This window comes from Lissotriton vulgaris, chromosome 10 (genome assembly GCF_964263255.1).
Source record: "Lissotriton vulgaris chromosome 10, aLisVul1.2, whole genome shotgun sequence".
Classification (NCBI taxonomy): domain Eukaryota; kingdom Metazoa; phylum Chordata; class Amphibia; order Caudata; family Salamandridae; genus Lissotriton; species Lissotriton vulgaris.
The window spans coordinates 933,698,245-933,718,655 of NC_141698.1; positions in this window are offsets into that span (position 1 = coordinate 933,698,245).

Consider the following 20,411-nt stretch of genomic DNA (forward strand, 5'->3'; position numbering starts at 1 on the left):
AGGTAGCCATCTTGCTTGGCAGGCTTATATGTGGGAGGGAGGCCTGCACTACTACTCCCACCATACCCTCTGACCGACACCTGAGCAGGATAGAACCCTCCCCCTCCCAGGAGCACTTGGAAGCCATTACATTGTCCACCCTCACCTTATATATAGTTAGCCATCTTGCTTGGGAGGCCTGTTTGCGGGACTGAGGCCCACACTCCTACTCCCAACATGCCCTCTGTCCCACACCTGAGCAGGATAGAGCCCTCCCCCTCCCAGAAACGCTTTGAAGCCATTCCATTGTCCACCTTCACCTTACAGGTAGGTAGCCATCTTTCTTGGAGGAGGGAGGCCTGTACCACTACTCCCACCATGCCCTCTGATCGACACCCCAGGAAGATGGAGCAACCCATCACTGCAAGGAGCCAATGGAAGCCATTGCATTGTCCACCCTCACCTTACAGGTAGGTAGCCATATTGCTAGGGAGGCCTGTATGGAGAGGGAGTACCGCACTCCCACTCCCACCATGACCTCTGTCCCACACCTGAGCAGGATAGAGCTCTCCCCCTCCCAGGAGCACTTGGAAGCCATTGCAATGTTCACCAAACAAACTTACAGGTAGGGAGCCATCTTCACTGGGCTAGCTGTTTGTGGGTGGGAGACGTGCATCACTACACACAGCACAAATTACATGCAATGCATCGATACTTGACATGTACGAGTAATTTATGTACCTCTGCATCATGTGATGAGGCACAGTATTGCACTTAATAAAAATAGTGAAGATCTCTCAATTGTGTAGTGTACAGACAGTGGATGACACACTGCTAACAAAATACTTGCACAGTGCCCAACCCTGATCATTCCCCATCTAATCCACAGGTGACAAAGAACTCCCTGCTGAGGACAACAACAACGGCCAGCAGAGCCAGTCTTCACCCCCGGTCCATGGACTCTCGGATGTAGACTCCCAGGATACTTTGGATGATGAGCTCCAGGCCAGCACATCTGGTGTGCCAGGGAGCAACAGGTCCCAGTACCCCATTCTCCCCAGCACCACGTCTGCTGCAACAACAACTGCACAGCAGACCCCTGAAGTCACGGCCTGTGCCTCAACGGCCGCCACTTCTACCACCACCACCACCACCACCACCAGGGCTACCTGGAGCACACTCACTGTCCCAGGGGATGGCCAGCCCACACCAACAACTGTGGATCGCAGGGAGAGTGTTTGGGGACCCACAGTGGCGAGGCAACAGGTCTGTGGCAGCAAGGCAAGGGGGATGGCCAGGGTCACCCCTGACCTCAGGAGGTTAGCACATCATACATGGACCACTTTGACTGAGTCACTTGGGCCTACGAACAGGTCCAGGGACAAAGTGGCCGGTCTGATGAACTATTACATGAGCTCATCCTGCTGATGAGGTCCATCAACACACACATTAGACAAATGGTGGACCTCATGGGCAAGCAAGTGGCATTACTGAGGGACAGGCCTGCGTCCCAAACAACACCTCCGCCCCCCTCTGTTTTGCTGTAGGATGACAGTGTACCATCCTCCCCTGTGGCCACAGAGAGGGGTGAGTCCTCAGAGGCCGCTGGCCATGCAGCAGAATCCCCCCAGCCAAGCAACCAAGGGGGTGTCCAAAGAAGAGCCTGGGAGTCTCTGGAGGCAAAGCACCAGCCTAACGCCAGTCATGGAGCCAGCCCTGATGGCAACCCTCTTCCCCACCGCATTGACTGTTTGTACTGTCCTTCCCCACACTGCCTTGTCAATGGCACCTGTCTGTTGGACTGGGTCACCACATCCATGTGGTGTCTACTCTTACATTTCATTTACCATGACTGTCAACTCAATGCTCCATTACCACCTTCATGTAAATCTGTCTGCACCCCTCACATGTCAACTTTGTAAATAAAATACTTTACACACTTCAATTGGTGCAGCTTTGTCTTTAGTGCAATGTTTACAGTGTTCAAAATGTCTATGATGTATCCAAAAGATGTGTAGTAGGTAGACCTGGATATTTTTGAGGCACCTAGGGAGACACAACAGAACAACTGTCACTGGCGTGAGTGTGGCATCACAGACATAACACTACACCAACCATCAACATAATTCAACAGGCAGACAACACAATGTGCAACAAGTGTCATCAAACAGAGCTCTGTATACGTTCACAGGTGAAATGTCACTGCCACATTTCCACACATAGGTGACTCTACATGTGCCTGTCTGTACCATCCACACATAGTCCTTCACGACAACAGCAATCACACCAGACAATGTACAATTTTTACCTCATGACCCACCTTCAAGTGAAGTAGTGGGTGTTGACGCATGTCATCTCCTCCCTCTTCTCCACTGTCCTCATCACTGTCCTCAGGTTCCTGAACAGGCGGGGGCCGTGGGTCCTCACCATCATCCAGGAGCAGGGGAATCTCCTTGTGAATGGCCATGTTGTGGAGCATACAGCATGCCACAATGATCTTGCAGACCTTCCCAGGCGAGTACGACAGTGTACCTCCAGTCAAGGCAGTGGAATCTTGACTTGAGCAGGCCAAAAGTCTGCTCAATGACTCAACGGGTCCTGCCATGGGCCTCATTGTACCTGATGTCAGCCGGGGTCCTGGGATTCCATAGTGGGCTCAGCAGCCTTGTACGGCTAAGATATGCAGAGTCACCTGTGAATGACAAACACACATTGCAATGTTGAACAGGCAGAGGGCAGCAGGTCACACACACAGCACGCCATTTCACTAGGCATACTCGCCCACAATCCAAGCATGCCCGGGAAGCATATTTGCCATCATCTGGGGCACAATGCTGTTCCTCAGGATGTAGGAGTCATCGGCTGAGCCGGGAATCTGGCACACACATGTGATATGGTCATGTCCGCAAGGCACACTACCTGCACATTGATAGAGTGATAATGTTTTCGATTCCTAAAAATGTGCTCACTCGCCTGTGGTGGCAGCAGACCAACATGGGTGCAATCGATGGCACCAACAACATGGGGGATGTTGCCAAGCGGATAGAAGTCTCATTTCACAATAGCCTATTCTGCTCCCCGTGGGAAATGTATGTATCTATCCTTATAGATCATCATGGCTGCAAGTACATCCCTCAGCACCAGGCTGAACATGGGTTGTGACATCCCTGCAGCGCTGGCCACAGTCTCCTTAAAGGAACCAGTTGCAAGAAAATGGAGGACTGCCATCACTTTGTACGTTGGTGTGAATGCTGTTGGGTAGTGGCGATGAGGCTGCAGGTGGGGCTCCAAAAGATCACAAAGGGTCTTCAGGGTGGGTCTATTGAGCCGGAATTTGCGAATGATCGCAACATCCGCCATGTCCTCCAGCAGTGTCAAGTGATGCAGGAGATTAGGCCTCCTCCTAGTTGAGAAGAAAATGGACACATGTCAATGACTACCTTCATGAGATGCCCACAACACATCCCGTCAAGGATGTCACGGAAAAACAAAGACTGCCATATGAAATGCATGACACTCCAGGTTACATGGGTGTACATTAGAGACACACAGAGGGCACACATCTCCATTTACCATACACAAGTGCCTCAAACAACACATAGGCCAATGTGAATGCACAAATACTGAACCTCTAATTTCACATGTGCACGCCTTGTAGCGTACCATCCAGCCAATGTGGGGAAAATTAACATGACTGTCTCATACTCATCTGCTGTACCACTCACACCTCAATGCATCATGTAAATTTGGCACACATCCACAACGCAATGATCACAGTAGGCGGTGAACTGTCATTTGTGTGCATGATAAGATATGAAAGCACATGTAAGTAACAACACCATACAGTGAGACAAGCCTTGCCAAGGTCAACAATGACCCACAACACATTGATTGGTTACACATTGTTGAGTCCACTACATCACTGTCACACATCATCAACCATCAAATGCATAATTGGCATGGCAGGGACCACAGACCAATGTACGTCACACATAGCCAACCATGTCACGTGCGTCCACCTGTGGATTTCATGGGATAATAGCATTGTGTGCACAATGATGTGCCCCTAACCATGTTGCCGCTGTGTATTGTAGAAGTGTTCACGATGGACATACCCATTGCATGTGTCCCAAATCGCGGTAGCTACCGCCTGGCCCCGGCGGGTGTGAATCCAGCACCACCCCCTTCACAAGTGCGGTAGTCATTGGCAGGTAGACATGGGTAGATTGCAGTGGGTATGCTCCGCCACCCAAATCATGGTAGCTACCGCCTGGCCCCGGCAGTGTGACACCAGCACCACCCCTTCACAAGTGCAGTAGTCATTGGCATGGAGACATGGGTAGATGGCGGTGGGCATGCTCCGCCACCCACATCGCGATAGCTACCACCTGGCCATGGCGGTGTGACATCAGCACCACCCCCTTCACAAGTGCGGTAGTCATTGGCATGGAGACATGGGTACATGGCGGTGGGCATGCTCTGCCACCCAAATCCTGGTAGCTACCGCCTGGCCACGTCTTTGTGACACCACTATGGGGCTTTGCCAACAGCCAATGGGAGCGATGATTGCGGTGGCAGGATGCAATTTTGAAAATGACGGAAGGCGTGCTCTGCCACCGTGGAGGCGGTTATTGGATGGGTTTGAAACATGCACCATTGCGGTAGCGCACACCAGGCCCCTGCAGTGCATCACCGCCATGGAGCATTGCCTACAGCCAATGGGAGCGATGATTGCGGTGGCAGGAAGCAGTTTTGAAAATCGCGGAGGCGCTCATTGGATGGATTTGAAAGATGCACCATTGCGGTAGCGCACACCGGGCCCCTGCGGTGCCTCACCTCAATGGAGCATTGCCAACAGCAAATGAGAGCGATGACTGCGGTGGCAGGATGCAGTTTTGAAATTCGCGGAAGGCGTGCTCTGCCATCGTGGGGGCGGTTATTGGATGGGTTTGAAAAAGGCAGACCAAGACAACCAATTGTTGCAGCTTGGCACCTAAGAAACAATCCCAGGGGGCTATAAATCTGTGAGCCTCACATTTCCACTAGTCACAGAGCGTGTTGCCTGGGACCCTCTCCTGCTGCTACCTCCAGAGCATGCTGCCTGGGACCCTCTCCTGCTGCTGCCCCCATAGCGTGCTGCCTGGGACCCTCTCCTGCTGCTGCCTCCAGAGCGTGCTGCCTGGTACCCTCTCCTGCTGCTGCCTCCAGAGCGTGCTGCCTGGGACCCCTCACCACCCACTCCCACCACAGGTGTTCCATGTCCACAGGGATGGCAAGGACAGAGAAGATCCGTGCCAGTCCATTCACAAGCGAGGAGCTGGAGGTCCTTGTGGACAAGGTGCTGGCACAGTACCCAAGGCTGTATGGGGCACCCTTTGTTGTGGTAATTCATCGCAAAGGGAGGAGTATGGCAGGGGGGTCAGAGATGTAGTTGTACTGCTGCACTATATGCCTGAGTGTGTGGGGTTGTGTCATACACTGACAAACATGCTGTCTCCAGGGCGAGGGAGTGTGTGTGTCCCAATGTCACAGTTTACCCTGCCTGCAGTTGTATGTCTCAGTGGAGTGTATACATTGTCAGCCATACAGAGCCACAGGATGTTGGACATGCAGGTGCCAGGACAGTAATTGCTTGGGTGATTGTCTCTGTGTGCCCCTGTTGTCCGACTCAGCGTGAACCCAGAGACTATGCCCAGTGCCCACCCACCAAGACGAGATGACATCACTGTACTTACTGTGTCCTTACTCTTGTTCATTCACACTGAAATAAAGATATGCACCATCTCAGCCCTGTATAATTGCACACAACTACACTTGTGTAGATGGATATTTTGTTGGTGAGTCCATGTACCCCGATGCCACACACAGATATGTTCACAGGACATGCTCATTGAATGTTGCCCTGTCATGCACACAGTGATTCTACACACAGACACAGGTAGATATGTGATGTATGTAGTGGCCAGACGTGCATAGGACTAGAGATGTGTGCAAGCGACTGAGGGGTTTCAGTGCAGTCATCCTGCATGTGTGTGAGATTATCAGGGACCCTGTACGCCCTCATAAATGCATGCAATCACATCTGTTTGACATATGCAGAGTGCCTTTGTGAGGTGTACCCCAGTTTGGGATGGAAGAGATTACAATTGGTAATGAGTCTGTGTCTTGCTACTGTACTGATAGATGTTGGTTCATGACACTGTCTCACTGATCATTTCCCCTTATCTTCTCCCATGCCTGCAGCTCAAGGTACACCAGCGTAAGGCTCTGTGGAGGGCCATTGCAGCAAAGGTGCGAGCCCTGGATGTATCCATCCGACGACGCACCCACTGCCACAAGAGGTGGGACGACATCAGCCGGCTGCCTAGGAACGTGGCAGAGATGACTTTGGGGCTGCTACCACCCACTGGGCGTTTTGCATGGCACAACATGACACCACAGATGGGCCGCATATTGGCAGTGACTCATCCTGAGCTGGATGCTCATCTGAAGGAGCACCGGCAGCAAGGCAGGGGTGAGTATTTGGGGAGGGTGACTTTGCCTGGGAGTGGATGCATGTGTACAGGGCATGTGGCAGCAGTGGCCCATGTGATGTTCGTGGGGTGGTGCTGTGCTGTGTCATGTGATTGGCTGCATTGGCCCAAACTGCCCTTACAAGGGTGAGCCTCCCTACTGTGCTTTCCCATTGCCAGATGTGTCAGCATCTACATGGTCATTCAGCATTAGGATGGTGTGGAAAATCTATTACGGGGTGAACAGCAGTGTCCACTTTCTGAGTGTGACTGCATGTATGCCTACTTTGCATGCACCATGATCAGTGAGGCACACACATGAGACAAGAATGTGCCCCAGAGTACCACATGGTCTTTGGTATGGCATGCTTGCCAATGTGGACTGTCATGTCCTAAGAGGTATATGTGTTGTCCCCTCCTGTTCCCTCAAGGTCTGTCAGTGGTAATAAGTGGTGTCCCCACATCCTGTCCCTAGGTGTGGGCAGAGCAAGTTGTGTGTCTGGTACACTTCATCCACGGGCAGGGTGTCGTGCTGTGTGGCCTCAACATGGCAGATATTCAGGTATACGGGCACTGCTGTGGTCTATGTAGTGTGCAGTTGCAATGTGATTGCAGGGTGTGGTGGTCACCATGTAGATTTGGGCATCTCCTGTACTACATTGATTGGTTTTCTTTGTCCAAATGATGACACTAACACTACCCTGCATCTATCTCTCATGAAGAATCAACAGTGGACATGGAGGAACAGGAGCTGAAAACCAGTGGTGGTGAGGGTAGCACTACAGCTGAACCAGAGGCAGGTGACACAGAGCCCACCAGCGCATCTGAGGGGGACTGGAGTATGCAGGGGGAATCCCTGCCTGAGACACAGAGTACAATATCATCTGATGCCAGTGGGGATGCATCCGTTTTGAAAGACACAGGGTATGGGGACTCTTCATCATCTACTACCACAAAGCTGCCAGTGCCCACCCTCCCATCTACTTCCTCTGGTGCTGACCGTGTCCGTGTCAGTAAGAGGGGATGAATTAGAATCACACATGGCACAGTTGAGCCTGCACCTGTCCCCCCTGCTGCCCTCAGTGCTGAGTCTGTAGAGCTCCTGCGCCAGCTTTGTGCGGGCCAGACAGCCCTGCTCAATGCCTTCAGTGACCATGACAAAAAATGAGGCCAGGCAGTTGCCTACATGGAGGGCATACACTCTGACCTGGGTAGGCTACACTGTACAGTCCAGGCTTTGACGTCCACAGTGACGTCTGCCCTTCAACAGGCACATACTCCCATTCCTGCTCCAGTACCTTTGTTCACCCCCAGTCAGTGGCCACATCAAATGATTGTGACCACGGTTCCCAGTCAGGATACAGCACAAGGAGCACCCAGCAGAAGCAACCCAGGCGGTCCCGCCCACAGACACCATCCCCACCGAAGAGCAGAGCCAGTCTAGAATGCAAAGACAAGACCCCGTCAGGGAAGAGCGAGTCAGAAAAAGCAAGGAAGCAGGCATCAGGCTGCCATGCCTCAGAGGCATCACCAGCGAAGGACTCTCCAGGCCCAAAAACTTCACGCAGAGCTAGGCGTGAAGTGTCTATGCCCACTGAGGGGGTGTTGTCTGGCAAGGGTACACTTAGGAAGGGCTCAGGGCCACATTCCCCCACCGCATCAACTCCAATTCCAAGCCCAGTGAAGCAGGTGAAGGAGGGCACTGTAGGGACTACTCCTGACAAACAGGCAAAGGAGGGCACTGTAGGGGGGGACCTGGCAAACAGGGGAAGGTGGTCTAGAGGCTTAGCGAGACAAAGCATCCCGCAGGATCCAGCACATCACCAGAGGGAGTGCCAGTGTCTGCACCTGAAGCGGCTCTGTTGGTGTGTGTGCCTGTTGTGTCCCAACCAGTTCCCATTAACCCCATTACAGGAAAGCCATTTCGCATTTCCAAGAAGTGAAAAGGCACCCCTCTAACCTCTCCCACCCACACTGTGTCACAGGTCTGCATGACTCCGCCTCCACGTGCCACTACACTGTTGGGGTTCGGGGGGGGGGGGGGCGGTGCCTTCTGTCTACTTCCCCGTTCATTGGTTTTAGCCTTAGGTGCCAAGTGCACATGCGAATTTATGGACGCTCCCTAGGGCTCGCTTTAAAAGGGCCTGTCTACAGGAAACAGGTGCTTGGTTTCTTGAATGGTCCCTTGCTGTGTGTTTCCTGTTCCTGTTGTTCTACCTTGTTCCCTTTCCATTGAGCTCTATTCCAGCGATCCTTCCAAGGGCTGGATTTTGAATCCCCTTTTACCCCTTTTCCCCTGTTTCTTATATCTTTGGGCTTTACTGAACCCTTATTGGGGACCTGTTTTGATATTTCGGTGATGTATTGGGATTCGCGGCTGCGTTTCCTATGAGTTCTGGCGTCCTGTTATTTACCCTTTTTGTACTCAAACCATCTTGTTGTGTGTCTTTTGGGTGGTTTCACGAAGGAGCTGAACAACGGCCGCTTTTTGCGCTACCTTCGTGTTCTTTTAAATTTCAGGTTTTTTTTGGGTGTCTTTCCAATTCCCTTGACGCCTTTTTTCCCCTGTCCCTTTTTTGTCTTTTCATTGTGAATTCCACCCCCTTTGACATTCTCGGTGTTTCCTGAGGGGGCGTGGTTGGCCTGGGGTTACACAAGAAAGAACCAATAAGATTGCAGTGGAGTTATTCCTGTTTCGTATCAAGCCACTCCCGTTTGTTAACCGGGTAAGCAGGGAGGTCGGTGGTTCGTGTGTGGACTTGGCACTGGTTATTAGTGGGGTGTGTCTAACCTTGTCCCCCTTTTTCTTTTATAGCGGTCACGTCTGAGTCAAGCAGTTAGCTGCCGAGAAGCCGGAGGAGACGAGCTGTGTTCCCCAAGACCTTGGGTTCCCTTGTTTTGTTTACCCACCTTCTCCCGGTGTCGTGTTCTCCACCACCCGGTGTATTCGTGGGTGTTGGGGGTCACGGCGAGGGTAGGGGATTGCGACGTTCTTCACTCCTGCGGTGTTTGGCTGGTCGGCATTGGAACATACACGACCTGGTACAAATAGCGGTCCAGCTTGCAAAGCCACTGATAGCTCTACATCACCTGGGCCTCTGTCTCCCCAGTCAAGTGGTCCTGCTGTCCCGCAAACACAGCCAGCTCCAAGTCTGCCTGGCAGCCAAGAGTGAGTGTTACTCCCGCTCATACACCTGTCTCTCATACAGGTGTGCTAGTCCTGCCCATTGTTTACATCCTGGGTGTGTTGCTGGCCATGGAAGGGTACAGTCAAAAACACTCACTGTGCAGCTTCTCATGCCCTGACTCTGCAAATCTCCGTAGACACTGGCCTTGTCATTCACTGCTTTTCTGGCCTTGCCTGAGCAGCCTTTCATGTCCTGACTCTGCACTTCTCCCTGCACAATGGCCTTCCTGTTCTGGCCTTGCCTGTGCAGCTTCTCATGTCCTGACTCTGCACTTCTCCCTGCACACTGGCCTTCCTGTTCTGGCCTTGCATGTGCAGCTTCTCATGTCCTGACTCTGCACTTCTCCCTGGCCACTGGCCTTGTCATTCACTGCTGTTCTGGCCTTGCCCATGCAGCTTCTCATGTCCTGACTCTGCACTTTTCCCTGCACACTGGCCCTGTTGCTCTGCTGTGTTGTACTCTCACATGTGCAGCCTCTCATGTACCTGCTGTGCCACCTGCCCTGGACACTGACCCTGTTGCCCTGCTGTGTTGTACTCTCACCTGTGCAGCCTCTCATATACCTGCTGTGCCACCTGCCCTGGACACTGGCCCTGTTGCTCTGCTGTGTTGGACTCTCCCCTGTGCCATGGACACTGGCCCTGTTGCTCTGCTGTGTCGTACTCTCACCTGTGCAGCCTCTCATGTACATGCTGTGCCACCTGCCCTGGACACTGGCCCTGTTGATCTGCTGTGCTGGACTCTCCCATGTGCCATGGACACTGGCCCTGGTGTTCTGCTGTGTTGGACTCGCCCCTGTGCCATGGCCACTGCCATTTTGCTCCGCTGTGTTGTTCTCTCACCTCTGCAGCCTCTCATGTTCCTGCTGTGCCACCTGCCCTGGACACTGTCCTGTTGCTCTGCTTTGTTGTACTCTCACCTGTGCCATTGACATTGGCCCTGTTGCTCTGCTGGGTTGTACTCTCACCTTTGCAGCTTCTCATGTACCTGTTGTGCCACCTGCCCTGCCCTGGATACTGGCCCTGTTGCTCTGCTCTGTTGTACTCTCCCCTATGCAGCCTCTCATGTACTTGCTGTGCCACCTACCCTGGACACTGGCCTTCCTGTTTGGAATTTTGCCTGTGCAGATTATCTTGCATATGATCAGCATGTTGTGCCTTGCTCTTGTCTACGGTTGTTCTACTGTCACATCTGTGCTATATGTGAATAAATACAGTTAATCCTGTTGTCTATTTGCCAGTGTCCTTGCTGATTAAAGTTATTTTGGTGTGTGCATTTTGTTGCCTGTGCCCCATGCTCTATGTGTCACTTCAACATTGCCAAGATCTTTGGCCGCATCACATTTTTATACAGGGGTGACAGGGTCTTCAGGCCATTCAGACACTGATACTAGTGTTATCTATGATGGTTCTTTTACCTGTCATGCAGTTCTCTTTTTAGTGGTTTGCTATTGCTGGGTACATTGTTCACATGTCAGGTTGGGGTACACTGCCAGTGCAGGTTGTGATGCTGTGCACAGGTTTGCATGCAGGCAGGGCACTGGCATGATGTATGTGTGTTATTCCTTTATGTGTGCCCAGCTGTGTATGTGTATGGTCATCCTGTGTTGGCCCTTAGTCCTGGTCCTATGGAGTACATGAGATGTGTGCTCTTGTGTAGTTTAGAGGTGTGCAGCGTGAAGGGAGTAACTTTGTAGTGGGTGTGGATATGGCTTGTGAAAAACACACATGTGTCACCCAAGAGTTGTGTGCATGTTGTTTATATTGCTGTGCCCTGTGGATATGGTTGTATGCACATGTGTGAGCTGTACGTTGTACACTGTGCAGTGTGTTGGTGTGTTTGTGCTGTTCTGTGGAACACCTCCTTGTTGTTTTGGTCACTTATGAGTGTGCAAAGTGTGTGACTTGTACATCAGTGTTGTGTTTGTTTGATCATCAATGTGTCTTGAGTGTGTTTGTGTGGACTGTGTGGCCCTGCTGCTCCACACTGCCATTGCAGTTGTGTTTCTCATGCATTGCATGCACATGGTGCCTTTTCTCCTCCTGTGTGGCATGGCGTGTGTGGTGTGATGCCATCCCATATGTGTGCCACTTATGGCTACCCTATGTGTGCCACTTATGGCTACCCATTGTGGGTCTGCAATCCCTCTTTTTGTGTCTACTACTGACAAGCAAGTGAGTTCACTTTGATATCGCTGTCCCCTTGGTTTACATGTGTGTGTGCCTCCCCATCACTTCATTTGTGACACTGTGCTTTGTAGTGCAGTTCTTGGGCCAGAGCAAATGTTCAACTCTGGACATTTGCCCAATGGTTTATGTGTGGTGTTCTTGTGCTATTAATCAGTGAGGATTGCTCATGTGCACTTAAGCTGTGTGTGCTGCCCAGTGCTCTGGTCAAGATGGTTCTGCTCTTGTGTCCCAGAGTGTTACATCTGTTGTTGTTGTGTTGGATGTATGTGTTTTGGCTGTGGTATTGCTTCAATTCCTGGGTGTGCTGTTGTGTTTGTACTGTGCTGATTAGTGTTGTGTGTATTGAGTTGTGGCAGTCAAGGCTGTGTGTGACTGTTCTGCTTGTTGTGCACACACTGCTTGTTGTGCATACAGTGCTGTGTGTATGTGGCCTTGGCATTGCCTGATGTGCATCCCCTGATGTCCTGTGGTGTTCGTTCATTTTTGATTTTATGTGCATCTGTGGTTGGTTTCATGTGGCAGTGTCGTTCTGTGCTGGTGCTCTTCTTGTGTGATTTGTGGTATGTTGTGTGTGTATTGTTCCTGTGTGATGAGGTTGTGAACTCCTGTTGTGTCTGTGCTCCCATTGCCTTTTCACAGTTTGGCTGACAGGGTATATCTGTTTCTGACGTGGTTCTGTGTGTGTTCCTGTAGTGTTTGTGTGTGATTTTTGGGCAGGCATCTGTTCAGGCATCCCTGTGTGTGTGCTCTGTTTATGGCTACACCCAGGGTGTGTGTTTGTTTGTGTGTGTATGTGCTGGCAAGTATTAGCAGCCTTCAGTGTGTGAGGCACTGGTGTTGTGTGTTCCTTGTCAGCCACTCCTGCAGTGGCTGTCTCCCTGGTTGTTTGTTGTGTGGTGCAGGGTGTGCATTGTGCTTGCTTGTTGCTGTGCTTGTTGCTTGTTGCTGTGCATGGGGGTGCACAGAATGGGCACCTGGCCTGTGACTTGATGGGGTGTGTTGATGTGTGGTTGGGGGAGGTGTGTCCCTGTGGTCTTTGTGCCCTGCCCATGCCTTGGAATGGCCCTGCCTTCTGCATTGTGCGCATGTATTGACCGCTGCGTTGACGTGACTGGGACCGGGACAATGCTGCAGGTTCGCGGTTGATGTGTGTCCATGATGCAGTGGGGTGCCATGGTGGCAGGTGGGTCATGTGTGGTTACTCTTGTGGATGTGTTGTTGCCCACAGCAGGGTGTCTGTTATGGTTTTAGATCATGTGTCAGCCCGTGTGTTGTATTTGTGTATTTGCGTACCTGCGGCGGCCCATTAGATGATAGTGCTGTAGCAGGTACAGCACCGGAAACACATGTGTAGAGCTGAGTCCATGGTGGTCATGACCGAGTGGTGTGGACCGGGTCTCTGCTATCGCGTTCCGCTGTCGAGTTTCCGCCGTCTCTGGTTGGGCGGTGTCTCCGCTGCGGTGTGTCTGCTTGTTTGGGCCATCCTAATTTGTGGAGCGGGGCGGGCGTCATTCCGTACGGCGGTGAGTCTCCATTGGCTCCCACCGCCGCGGTGGGGGGCGCGCTTTGATGGCTGTGCGCATTGCTCCGCGGCGGACGGGAACTGACTTATGCTTTGCTATCCGAATATGGCGGACGCGAGGACCACTGCTCGCGGGCAGGAAAATGCGTTTTTCTACCCCGCCAGCACCACAGTGGTGCCAACTCCCGCCATCCTAATGGACCCAATAATTTCCACGACAGCCCCCAGCGCTTTGAGACCTGTAACGGTGAGTAGTTTGCGCTATTCAAATATGTATTTATTTATTTTATTTATCAGCTGTTTCAAAGAATGATTAAAATGATTGGAAATCCTGAGAGATGTGTGCAGTATTTAATTTACTATTTCTTTGAGGAAGCCCTGCACAATGGATGCGACAAGCTAAATATAGGACTGTGAAGTACCTCCTTTAGCCATGACTTTGACATTATTACTGAAATTTTCAGTGACAACAAATCCAATGCTGAGGCCTCCAGGTTCATGCAAATTATTTACTTGGTATTATATGGTTCCATGATATTGGCAGCTGTATTTGATTTTACTATAGAGAACATTGCAACAGTTACATATCACAACATGCTGTGAAAACCATCAGCACCAGTTGGATCAATGGCTAGATTTTGCTTTACTATATTGAAGTACACACAGTATGAAGTGATGCACATGTAATCTGTAACTTGGTTACTGGTTCTCTTGTTCATTGTAAGATGGCTAGACTGAAGTGCCCTTTCCTCCATTGCTTCTTTAATCAATCCCACCACTCGGTGGTTCAATGCTGGCACAACAACAGTTGAGAAAAAGGTCCAGTTCCAAAACTTTCTTTTGGGCAGAGTGTCTCCACAGATTCCAGAAACCCCTCTCCTTCAATGAAAGAATAACGGAGGAGTTCTAGTGCTAATATTCAGTCTAGGTTCCTATTGTATAAAAGGATTAGCTCATGGTTATGGTGGTATGGTGACTCCTTGCATAACATAGACTTGTTGATAGTCGGTTGTTTTGGCAGTTGTTTTAGGGTGATTATATCACTCTTTTCCTTGTGCCATGATGCAGATGGTCAGGGTGATGACTTAATACTAAGAGTGACTGACTTCTTTCCATGATGATGACATCTTATTCACCACCATATCTCATACCACCTCTTTATATCTTTTGATGACTTCTTGAGAAGAAAGCTTCCTTATAGAGCTAAATCCTGAAGAAATTGTGTGGTGGTTTTACTTTCCCTAGGGTGGACTTTGGCTGGGTTGAGGGTTGGTATAGGTTTTTGGATTCTTGAAATTATGCAAACAGGCCATGGTGGTACTTCATGACTCAGAGCAGATAGAATAGAAGTGTTTCAATATCAATATTCACTGGTTCATCTGCCTTGCTTTCAAGGCTTTCAGCAACCAACCGTTTACCTTGCCACTGTCATCTGATGGGGGCTTTGTGAAAATTTGGGAGTGCTCTTTCTTTTTCTCAGAGAGGAAAGTGAAAACAACGCATTCAATTGAGGAGGAGGCACAACATTCAACAGTCAGTGCTGTGCTTAGAAACATTCGCTTTGATTTGGTGGTGGTAGTACCCCTGAGGTAATATGAATTTTTATGGTCAATTGTGTCCCCTAACGTAGACCCCAACGGCTCCATGTACGTGCTTCAAGTACATGTATGTTCCCTCCACAACCTGCTATGAAGACGCAAATACATTTGCGTCCAACGTTAACATGTCCTCTTTCAGATCCACCATGAATGGATCGAAAATACAGTTCCTAAGTATGCCGTGCCACCGTCTTTACATGGTGCACTTTCACGTTTTCCTGGCTCTGGCGAGCTAGGCCCTGATTTCTGCCATCGAGCCCTTTCTGCCTTCTGCCTCTGAAAACTGCAGCCTGAATCTGTATCCATGACCTTTTCCTTACTCCCTGCCCGGCGAGCGGTGCCCGGCTCGGCCTGCTTGCCTGCCAAGACTGTATTTTGCCTTCAAGTTATCTGCTCCGCTCCTCGAAAATACATTCCTGTCTAGTGTTTTAGGTAAACATCTCCCCAGCTACAGAGCAAAGGGCCCGGCCTTTCTGTCTCCGTGCAAGTAATTCATTGCTCCCGTTACCATGGTAGGCCCATGGCCCCTCGCATTACACGTAGACACGTAGTCACATATACACGCACTAGCAGTCAGTATAGAATAGCCTCTGCCCGAGAGACCTTTCCTTCTAGATAATACAGTTCCTCAAACACAAGATATCAGATATGATTGGGTTTAGGTTGTTCTGACATGCCAGACTTCTGTCTCCTCTTTTGGAGCTAAATGTCAAGTCCCCTTCACCCTCCAGTTCCACGTTAATCACACGTCATGTTGCCTGCGCGCGCATCTCAGCCATATATTTCTGCTGACACTGCAGGATTCCTCTATGGATCCACCCACCTGTGACACTCTCATGTGACGTTTCTAGCACACATCTCTGTGTACGCCCTCGTGCACGCCTTCTGTTACGTACATGTGTTCTTATCTCGTTTTCTCTCAGCTGTTACGCCTTCTGTATCCATCACCATTGTATGCATTTACTATATATATTGTACTCTGTTAATAAAGCATTGTCTATCCCTTCCTGAACTTTCGTGGTGATGGAACATGATACCTGGTTCGAACCAATTCCATTTTATGGAATAAAACCCTTATAAACTCAGATGCCACGGACTCTGCCTCTCATTTGATTGAGCTATTATTATTGAACTTTACCGCATAGAAATTCCGCATAGGTAAACTTTATTTACCACATAATTTGGCGCCCGAACAGGGACTCCTCCCCCACCTTACGCGCCGGCGGTGCGTTGCAGGCCTAGCCCCCTGCCACAGCCGTGACGGACAACTACGCGTACCCGCAGGATTTCCTGTATCTCCCTCAGGCCAACGGAGGTGACTGAGACTGCGATCGACACCCAGACGAGGCGGTGAGGAGTGCGGAGGATCCCGACCAGAGCCCAGCCGAGAGAGCAAGGTCCGAGGTGTTCAGAGGCCCACCAGTTCCGAAGTACCTACGTCACGAGTCGAGTCGAGTCCAGTCCGGTCCAGTCCAGTGTCGAGTTTCCGAGGCCTTCTGTTCCGTGCTTCCCGGTGAGTACCGTTGCTCGGGATGCATCTAGACGGGTGCATTAATTTGTGTCTGGTCAAGACGGGTTTGGGTACACAGACCCGGTCTGCACTGTTTTAGCAGTGTATCTGTACTGTTTAGCAGTATATCAAGTATCCAGCTATCAAGTTATTGTCCGTTCCGAAATGTTTTAATGTATTTTAATGTCGTGGTATGAGTGATTGTTTGATCTTCATTACTGTGTTTATTGTATTAGTTGTGTCCAAGTCCGAGTAAGTATCAAGTATCAAGTATCAAGGTTCAGAATGCCACTGTTTTCTAAACTGAGACAGATAGGAACTAGAAAAGGGATACTCGAGGAAGCTGTTCCCATCCCACCCAGGGACACTCCCGGATATTTTATGTACCACAAGCACGGCTTAGATGCGTATTATATCTCGACTTGTGGGTGGACTACACTAAGGACTTAGCAGAGAATCAGAAATGGCCCGTTACAGGGACATGGGATGCCGAGTGCATCATGAGAGTAGAAGAAGCGTGGTGGAAAAAGAAAGCCAGACAGTCACAGAAAGATGCCATTGAACTATGGCGTAAAGAATCACATAGACGGACAGAGAAAGCACTGAGAAAAGCAGAGAAAAGTAGAGAGGATTCTGAAAAAGCTAAAGAAAAGGAATTACTAGAAGAAGGACAGAGAGTCAGAATAGAACAACACGAAAGACAGAGCAACGCAATTATGACAGGATTATATCCAGTACTGACCGAGGGCCTGCCTAAGGTGACCCCGGAAATACTGAAAGATCTGCCCCCTCCATTGGTTCCGACTAAATTACGTCACAAGACCGCAGCAGATATCTTCCTTTCTTCCTATTTAGACGACGTAGCTCCCGAATATACCAATGTCCCACCTGCACCTGTACCACCCACTGATCGTCTGCCCCCAGGTCCGCAACCGCAGACCCCTCCTGCACCACTTCCTGCACCCCCTATAAATCCGCTTAATCCTTTTGGGTCTGGCACGGTCCAGGTTCCAACCCAGTTACAGCAAGCACCGACCCTACAGACAGGTCATGCTCAAGCCTCCGCCTCAGGAGGTGCATCAGGAGGTTACCGTACCCCGCCACCAGTACAGCGATTAACTATTAGAGAACTAGCAAAGCAACGTACTCCAAAACCAGTCACAATTGAAAAGCTTAAGAGTATCTTACAGACTGTAGATATGATCCAGTACCAGGCAAAGACGGTTGCGTGATATTAGCCTCAATACGTATAAGACGTGCTGCAAACTTTTTAGTTCTATTTCCAGGAATGCCAGATTATCTAGACAGGATATATCGTTTTGTTCAGACTGGGGAGGGTCCGGAATGTATTCACGAGGCCATGACACATCAGAAAGTGGACATTCAAAGTATGATTTTAACCTCTTAAGTGCTGCTGACGGCCAACAGTCGTCACAAGCGCTACCTCCCCAGTGCTGCGCACGACCATTGGACGTCCATTCAGCACTAGTTCCAATGGACAGCGCAGCACTGGGGAGGAATATTTGCCAAGCAGCTAAGGTGTTAAGATTCCTCATAAACTGTTTCATAAGAGAACGAGACCGGCCTGGTGTAAATAAAGAAGAGATGGAGGTACTAACTACATGGGGTCAGAATATTGCAGACGGAAAACATGATAGACAGAAATGTACAGAGGCCATGTACAGAAAAATCTGTAAAGAAATAACAGTATTTCATGAAAGAGAGAAAGCTGAAAGTGAAGCAGATAATAACAAGAATAAATCCTCAGAGGAGGATGAGCTAGAAGAAGACATAGGTACGGTAGCATATGTAGGACAGGGTAGATCTTTTAATAAAACGTTACGTCCAGAAAGCAAGAGACTTTTTCACTCTGCTATGTCAAATCCGAAGACTCCTGAACATCTATTTCAGGCTACCGATAAAGTACTTCAAGAACGAATGGGGTACCATGTACTCAATTCCATGGATGAACAAGAATTAGCCAGGTCAGCAGTACAATGGGCTGAAAATTCCGATAGATATAATGATGACGCATTAGCGCAAACATTTTTGAATCTTTCTCCAGACGAACAGCGACTAGCTGGTATGTACATGATACAGCACCTCCTTACGTTGTATAAGAGCCAACATTCTGATCCAGGTCCCCTACCTGATGTACTAATAGAGTTACTCATGGATAAATGGAGAGAACTAGGTACCGATTTAATTAAAGTAATTTTAGAACATCGACACAGATATAGTGCCTTCCTGAATCCACAGTTTGTTTCAGCTCCACCCCCAGAAAGAAAAATGTTCTACATAGACAGACAGAATCCCTTGCGAGAAGTACACCTGATCAGGAAGCCAGATAATTCACTAGAACGTGTATTTGTATACACACCCTTAACTAAAATGGTATTGTTAGAAATGAAGCAAATAGTGCCTAGTCATGATAAAGACCCAGCAGGTTTCCACCGTGAATTAAAAGACATGTTACTCATGGGAGATTATACCTATCCCGACATTATGAAAATACTGAAAGTACTAATGCCTGCCGGTATTTACGAGAAAATCAAGGAAAAAGAATGGGAGGTGGGAGACAAAAAGATTAATTGGGCTTTACTAGAAACAGAAGAAACTGGCCGAACCCCAGGTTTAGGTCTTGGGGACCATACTAAAGCACTACCAGGATTATTAGTACAAGTATTGCCAAGGTTGTTGGCAACTAAAAAGGAGGATTGGGATGCAATATCAGCCTGCAAACAGAAACCCGACGAAGACACTAGTGATTTTTATTCCCGATTTGAGAAATGTTTTATTATTAATAGTGGCCTGAAAGCAAGTAGCGAGTCATACCCACAACTTTTTGTATCCAAATTAGTCGAGAATTCTCTGCCCCAAGTTAAGAATCGTGTATTGAAAGTCGAGAGCACATGGCAAGCAAACACGCCTTCCCAAATGTTACAGATGTTACAGTACCACCAGAACAGAATAAGGGAAGAACATGATCACGAACAAAGACGTATGAAAGACACGAAAATGAAAATGCTCGTTGCTCAGTCAGTTCCAGCTGACGGTCAGAAAAAGGGCATGACACAGTCCAATAATTCGGCAGCTCCTGTTAAAGGGACATGCAACTATTGTAAACAGCCAGGTCACTATGTAAACGATTGTGCAGTTTTGAAACACAATATATCTACAGGTAAAACTAAAGAGAGACCGCGTCCTCCTAGACAGGACCAGGCCCAACAACACGTTACACAGAATGTACAGCCTATGCATGTTCCACACCAGACAGTACAGACCGTAGCGGTACCACAGCCACAACCGATTGCCGCAACCCAACATGCAACACAGCAGATGTACCAATATGCTCAAACTGATTATCCCGATTACCAGCGATACACATGAAACAGCCTAAAGAGGGAGGTTGGCTTGCCTCTTATTGAGGTTCCTGTAGATCAAGAGGGTCCTTATGTACATAGTCAGGTATTAGGAAAGGATAGAAAGTTTTTGATTGACACAGGGGCAAGCAGGACAACAATCAGTCACGACGAGGTTCCAGGGGCACCCCTCTCAGGCTCACAGAATGTTTCCCTTGGATTTTCAGGAAAGCCTATTGTAAATGAAGTATCGAAACCAGTTCCCCTTGCAGTTGGTCCGTTGTCCCGCACTACAGATTTATTGCTCACGAAATCATGTCCAGAAAACGTATTAGGTATCAAGACGCTGAAAGCTCTTGGAGCTGTAATTTGTTGTTCTCCGGAAGGAGTGAGATTGTTTTTGCGTGACTTTAAGGGTCACTATGTGTTGAGAGATATTGATTCCAGATTACAGAATGTTCCTGCACATTTATGGGCACAAGGCCCCACTGTCTTGCCAAGGTATGTAGAGAGAAAGGCGTTGACTGGATAGTAGCTTTACCAGTTGCACT